We start from the raw sequence: 7,530 nt of genomic DNA on the forward strand, positions 1-7,530 counted from the left end.
AATTTAAAAGTACAATAGAAGAGTGATGAAATACATTATACTTTTACACCATTGTACCCCTAGTATGTGTTGAACAAATGAAGGAATATATATCCTTTTAAAAGGAATAGTGTACACAAATATTTTTATGTTACAGCAGATGATCACAATGCATATATGTGAATAAAAAATTGTCAGGTTATAGATCAAAATGTTAATAACAGTCTTTTGGGGTTATAGGCTAAGTTTTATTTTATTTTCCTTCTCAGAATTTTCTAAATTTTCTATAATAAGCATAACTGCTTTTATAAGGGTGTCATTACAAACATTTATGTAAATTTTAAATTATTTATACAAGAAATATATTCTCACAAAATTTTTAAAAGTAATTTGATAACATAAATATTAAAAAGTCCTTTCTTCCTTTTACTACACTCAATTCTACTCCCTTTCCAAGATGTAACTACTATTAATAGTTTGATGTATCCTTCTTTACCATTTTTCTACATATTTTATCTTATATGTTTGTGTACATATTTTTTATTTTGTTTACTTTGTTTCTGAGCTCTGTATTTGTTCCCTTAACTGAACTGTCTATTTTTGCTCAAATGCACAATGTTTTAATTATCACGAGCTCACAGTGTATTTTCATATCTGGCAAGGCTATACTCCCTTCACATATCAAATAGTTCTCTTATGGTCTCATTCAGTTCTTCTTCAATAAATAACTGATAATCAGCTAGTCAGTTTCCATGAAAAGAATTTACTGGGATTTTGACTGGAATTGCATTAAACTTATGGGCAATTTGAGGGTAACTGACACCTTTACAATGTTGGGTCTGGCCATCCAAGGTTATATTGAGATATTGTTTCCTTGTCTTTTGGCATCTAGCTTTAGTAATGAAACATATAATGCGATGTTGATATCTATTCTTTTGTAGATTGTTTTCCTTAGCTTATCCTCGGTGTTCTCAGCTTTTTCTTAATCCTTGGTATTCTGATATAGGTCCCTGCAATCTGAAAGCATCTATTTTCCTTTAGATCTAGGAAACTTTCTTCTATTATTTCTTGGGTTATTTCCTTTTATCCTTTGGGTTCTCTTTCAGGGATTCTTCAAAATGTGTAATCTGGTTAACTTTTCCTTCTTTTTAGTATATGTTTTCTTGCATTTTATAATTTTTTGGGAGAAGAAGTAGGCACATAATCAGGTCGTAATTTTAATCCAATCTCTCTATGCATTATGAAGGACATTTTAAAATAAATTTCAAATTACACCTTAACTGAACTGAGCTCTGGCTATTTCTTCAAAGGACCTTATTTGTCTACCTTTGGATGGATTCCCTGCAGAGAATCTTACAGAATTTTTCATTCATTGAACCAGTATTTATTTTGTGCCCAAATTTTTATCTAGGTCTTGAGGATCCCAAGTGGAAAAAAGGCATAAGTTTATAGTCTGGCATCGTTTCTCAACCTTGGTATTGTTTATTTTTATTTTTTTACACTTCTAACCTATCCATCAGTTGTTCCATAACAAGGCAGTACTGCGTGGTGGCTGAATGTTGGCCACCAAAAGCCAGATCATATGGCTTTGAATTCTGGTCCCATCGATTATTGGGTCATCTTTGGCAAGTTTAGCTTTCTATCTATAAAATGAGGACAAAGCAGACCTTTCTCATAGGGCTGTTGTATTAAATCATACTTGCACAGCACTTAGTGCTCAATAAATTATATATGTTCTCAATAAATGTTACTTCTTACTATTCCATATGTTACCATCAGTCTGAGGTTTTTCAACACGTTTTATAGGTTTTATTCTCTTTATTAATTCTTGTTTGGAACGATCTTGGAGACAATGACTGTTGAAGATTATGAGAAGCTGAAGCTACCCCTCCAAACTACCTTTTTGGTACCAACTTTAAATATGTCTTACCAAGAAAAGGTATCGGTAGCAAATGGCAAATATCAATAGCAGATTAAAAAAATACTTAAGGCAACAGTTACTCTCCTAAGCCTCAGACATTAAAATAAAATTAAAAATAGAAGAGAAGTGAAAGCTGAGAAATAAGTACTGAGTTGACACAGACTTTAAATGTTTTAAAGGAAGTATGTACCTTCTCATCAAATTTGTATGGGGAGAAACTGGCCTAGGTGAAAGCAATTTAGATTTACTTTGGATATAATCATACAATTCTGCAGTATTATTTTTGCCACTGATTGCCGTCCCAACATCTCCCTTTCTATTACAATCACAAGAGGCAAGCAGAAGCATCTGAGGAGTTAGGAGAGGGGGACTATCAGCCCTCCTGCAATGTGCTTGTGTGGAAACCTTTCCCTGTGGCCCTTTGTTTACAGAATTTCATTTGCGTTGAAGTCCTGAAGGAGCCCCGGATGACAGTGGCTCAGCTGCGGGCAAAACTTGGGGTTTCTTTGCTGGTCTTCACTCTGGAAGCTGGGTTCATTCGTTTGTCTCCAATAGGGAGAGCAGGCTCGAAACGTAGTTTTGCAAGCCTCAGCAACCTGGGGGTTTCTGTCCTGTAAATGAATCAGGAGGGACTCTTGAGTTTGCTTAACTTTACTGGTGAAAAATGTCTTTCATTTCCACCCAGGAAAGGCAGCCAATTGCCCAAACAAGACCAAGGCTGGTCATCTCAGGCTGTCATTCTGGGCATCTAACAGAGTCCTGGTGTGAAGAGTGATATCTGTGAAAAAGGAGACCAAACCCTTCCTTTGGATCTTGCCCTGGATGATGGTCAGTCTTCATACTCTCGTGGATGGCTTCAGAACTCGTGGGATCATACAATCCATGCACTGGCAAGTCTAGGACAATTTTCCTGTACTTTCTCCCCTTGCTGGGGTTCTCATAGGCCATGGCTCCCAGGCCTCTCATTGCCACGTGACACTTTTTAGCACTGGGGTGCCAGGCTCTTTCTGCCAAGATGAGAAACACATTCTTCAGAGGCTCCTGTTTCTCTTGGAACCTCAGTTTCCAAGAGATCTTGTAAAAGAAAGACACCATTGATGTCCTTTGCTTCTTGGGCTGGGAGGTGGAGATGGAAAGGGGCTGGCCCAGGGTTCTTCTCTGTGTTTGGACCATGGAATTGGACTCATTCGCTCTGAGCTCCAGCGCTGGGGCAGCAGCTCAAATGGTGCCAAGGCCACATGGGGAAGAACTGAATTGTCTGGCTTCACACTGAGAGCTGACGGGGCAGTTTTCTTCCAGACAGAAGTGCTGGCAGAGGCCATTGTTCCTCCTCACCTCCTCCGACAGAGCTGGCAGGTAGGTGCCATATCTGAGTCTCCTTGGTACTATTGACGTTTTTGACTGAATTCTTTGTTGTGGGAGGCTGTCCTGGGTATTACGGGATGTTTAGCAGCATCTCTGACTTCTACCCACTAGGGCTTCTACTCCCGTGTGACAATCAAAAATATCTCCAAACATTGTCAAATGTCCCCTGATAAGCAAAATTGCCCCTCTCTCCCCATAGCATGATCTAGTGGGAGAAATACCTACTCTAATATGGAGAGTGTTAGTAGAAAAATATATACAGTGTAGTATTGGCACAAAGAGGGTAATAGCTAACCGTGCCTGGGGTTCAGGAAAGGTTTTAAGAAACAGAAGATACTGGGCCTGGGTTATAAAGGAAGAGTAAGGTGCTTGACAGGCGAACAAGAAGAGACAGAAGAATTAATAGTAATATTAGCGAGAAAAACAGCATGTAAAAACAGAAAGGTTGAACTAGTTTGATGTAGTTGGGGAACTCTAGCTCATTGTAGGTTGGAACACAGATTTGAGGGCTGTGGTGAAGGGAGAAGGAAGCAATAAAGCTGAAGAGGTAGTTAGGGACACAGTTATAAAAGAACTTGCAGGCTATGCTAAGAAAAGTTGGGCTTTATTGAGTCATGATGGTAAACCACTGAAAATATTAAGCAGGGAAATGGCATTTTAGAAAGGTAATTCTTTAAATAGGCAGGGAATGGTTTAGAAGGAGATAAGATTGAAAATAGATTAGTCAGAAAACCATTACAATAGCTAAGTTAAGGGCCTAAACTAGGGCCATGGGGGCTAAAGAGATGGGAAATGGCACCATCAATATATAGGAAGTAGAACTGTTAAGATTTAGTGATTGCTTAGCTATGGAGAGTAAGGAACAGAGGAATTAAGGACAATGTCAGATTCTGGTGAAAAGATAGGGCAAGTGGAAATGTTTTTAGTGAAATATGTTGATAGACAGAAAATTAAAAAAAACACCCACCACCACCAAAAAACCCACCCTAAGTATGTTGTAGATCCATAGTTCTAAACACAATATATAAGTTGGCTGTGATTAGAGAACCAGAAGTGACCCCCAAGCCTCCCCAAAAATCTCTGCTGCCCTTTATCTCAAAAAACTTTAAAGTATTTTTAAAACATGATCTTTTTACTCCAAAATTTCCAGAAAATGGTTTATATATGTTTTTCAAATATCCCACTGCTAACTCATTTTTGATGCATTAATTTGGCTTTCCACAAGACTGTGAAACTTTAAGCCAAGGTTAGACAAGGCCTAAGTATTTTTCATTTAATGATTTATTAACAGACAACTGCATCCATAAAGTGACTGAGCTCTACAAGGACCACGAATGCCAAATAATTCAAGGGATAATTTTTCACCACCTTAGTTGAAGAGCTATGGTACTGAGGACCTCTACTGTTGAGAACACGAATAGCTTCAATACTAGAATTGAACACTCAGCAGAACATCAGCCAGGCACTGGCCAGGGATGGCCTGCTCAAAGTTCCAAAATTATTTTCAGAGGCACACGGCTGGTTGTGACCCTGGAGCCTGTGCAGAAATGCTAATAGGGCGGAATCTAGGTCTCCTCCCACCTCCTGAAATACTTCACCTCCGGCTGCCCAGCAATCTGGTGCTGTCTTCTGGCCTGAGTCCGTATTAGGCCTGAGTACTACTTTTTTTTTTTAGGTTTACAGTTTTTCTGAGGTTTTTTTGAGGAACAATTGCAAGCGAATGTAATGTTTATGCAACTTAAATCCATTGATGCTAAGAGTTGGAAGTGGTCTTTTTGCCTCTAGCAAAAAGAGCTCCATCTAAAATGGTTAGTGCTCAGAAATGCGAAATGCTAATTTTCCTTTAAGTAGTCTACCCAGATGCTGATACTTTGACTAACAGCACCAGATTCTCCTACAATTTACTCCCCCACAAAGTATGAATCCAAAAGATGTTTGATTCTGCCAAACAATTGAGCCTAGGACACATATTTTCTCTCAGGTTTCCTGACAGTTATCGCAAGAGATTTTTAAACAGTTCAATTATTTTTAAAGTGTTTGTTTGTTTGGGCTTGTTTTTGTTGTTGTTTGGTGAGTAGCTTTTCTCAAGTGTCACAAGCTATAGGGGTGGGAAAGATTTCTTTTGTGATTCTATTTAATATATACATGGGTACAGCCCTTTATATAGTGAGCTTTCCCTTTAAGGGAGCCCTAGTTCCATTATGTCCATGATATTCATTGATAGCAATTAAACTGACCCAAGGGCCTCCCAGGTGTAGTTTGGCTAATAAATATCAGACATGCTAGTGTTTGAATTTGGGCTCTGCTATTTATTAGTTTATTGTTCAATTTACTTAACCTCTCTGACTCTCAATTTTCTCCTGTGTTAAAATGGGGGGGAGGAGGGGATAATATTTATACTGCAGGTTTTACAAGGTTTGAATACGTTAGCATCTATGAAAAATATTTGCACAAAATTAATGCTCGACGCATCTAAGTTTCCCATCTCTTCCTTTTCCTGCCCTTTATAAAGAACACAATAAATAGTCACTTCAAAGTGAGAGGTATCTTTGTTACAAAACATGCCTAGGTGGGGTCCTTAACCAACATTATGTTTTCAAGCCAAATGTGAGTCAAACCAAATTCTTCTCTTTATCAGGCTGTGTTTTTAGCACAAGAAAGGCAGTCAAATTAGGGTTGATGCCGACAAAAGAAACTGGGTGTTAGAGGGTTTGGTTGTGCACATACAGTACCAAAGCATAATCCATTTCGTATAAGGAATTCAACAGAATTACAAAGGAGTTTAGTCAGCACCTATGGTCACATGTGAACGTGTCATTTGGTAAGGGGTTGATGAGGGGGAAAATCCTAAGAAAGTTTGAAACAAGAGAAACTGAAGCCCCCAATGCAGAGGAGGCTCACCCCATCACTGGCACCATTTAATCACATTTGCAACATGCAACGTGTGCATTTAGCCACTCTGTGTGACACAAGTTCAACGGCTCCCATGCCTCACCTCTGAGGACTCATAGCTAGGTCACCCCCTCACAGATTTTTTTTTTGTTGTTAAAAGGATATCTCAAAGCACTTGCAGAGAACCATATGCCGTCACACAAATTCAATCTAGTATATAAATGTATTTTCACACTGCCAGGAGACTTCGTTGTTTTCAATGCTTGGGGTGAAATGTGAAAGCTAATGGCTCCTATTCATTCTGAAAATGAAGAGGGAGCTGCAGTCGGGTTGAGGGAATAGTGGGTTAGCAATGAGGAGATCAAGGGGCTAAACCTTGCTTCTGTCACTGCCTGTCAGTGGGACCTAGGACAAGTTCTCTGAATATAGTGCTTTAGTTTCCCCAGCAGAATGTGCTGAATAACAATTCTGGCATGCACCTCAAAGGCAAGAGATCATAAGCACAGAATACTTTGCAATCTTCCTTAAGACGGGGTCACATAAACCCCAGTCATTACGGACGGACGGCTAAGACGCTAGGATGATAGTACCTGCAGGGAGGTAATCATCACCCTGGAGAGAGAGTAAGCTATTAATCACCTCAAATCCCTCAAGTTGTGTGTCAAGTCAAGGACAAGTGAGAGATATGCAAACTACAGCGGCGGTGTCGGGATGATTTTCTGTAAGCCTCAAGCCTTCACTGTGAACATTTTGCTTCTCAGGAAATAATTCTGAATTCAAAGTAACCTCATTGCTATCAGAAGATATGATCTTGCCTAGTTTTCCTCTCTTGTGGCTTTGAATCTTGGCAACAGTACTCGGCTTCAACGTAACCAGGAGGAAAGATGCTTACAGCAGCTGAGAAAACCTTTTCCAATTAGGGTTAGAAAATGTCTTTTTCAATCCAAATTGTAACTTGTATCTTAGACTTCCCCTCTAACTAATGTGGTCATGTGCAGACCAAATGTTCAGACTGATAAATGCGACTTCCGTGTGTAAGGGAGTCCCGAATCGACAGAGCCCGGAGTCAGAAGGTGATCAGTCGCCTACAGAGGGAAGATGAGCACCAGGCAACCTTGTTTGTCACTTTGCCACTTAATCACATTAATCCCTTCACAAGAAGTTCATCTGCCTGGCAGGAAATTAAACACTGACAAAAATAAAACCAAAGCCCCCAAATCAGTCCAGGCACCTGTTTCACAAGAGCGAATGCCATGAGATTGTGGGTAGCAATTTTTTTTCTGTAAACATTCTTAAGATTTTTTGACACAAATAATTTAGGATTCATTTTCATAAAGGCGCTGCTTTTCCTATAATGTAGATAAGTGTTATAT

The 7,530-nt window shown here is 39.2% G+C and overlaps 1 pseudogene; it reads right to left on the reverse strand.

Annotated features, from left to right (window-relative positions):
* Nucleotides 1-2,325: 2,325 nt before the first annotated feature.
* On the reverse strand, nt 2,326-3,073 carry LOC107530966 (protein maestro-like; annotated as a pseudogene).
* Between the last annotated feature and the right edge of the window lie 4,457 nt (nt 3,074-7,530).

The sequence above is a fragment of the Miniopterus natalensis genome, chromosome 17 (genome assembly GCF_054644295.1).
Source record: "Miniopterus natalensis isolate mMinNat1 chromosome 17, mMinNat1.hap1, whole genome shotgun sequence".
Lineage (NCBI taxonomy): Eukaryota > Metazoa > Chordata > Mammalia > Chiroptera > Miniopteridae > Miniopterus > Miniopterus natalensis.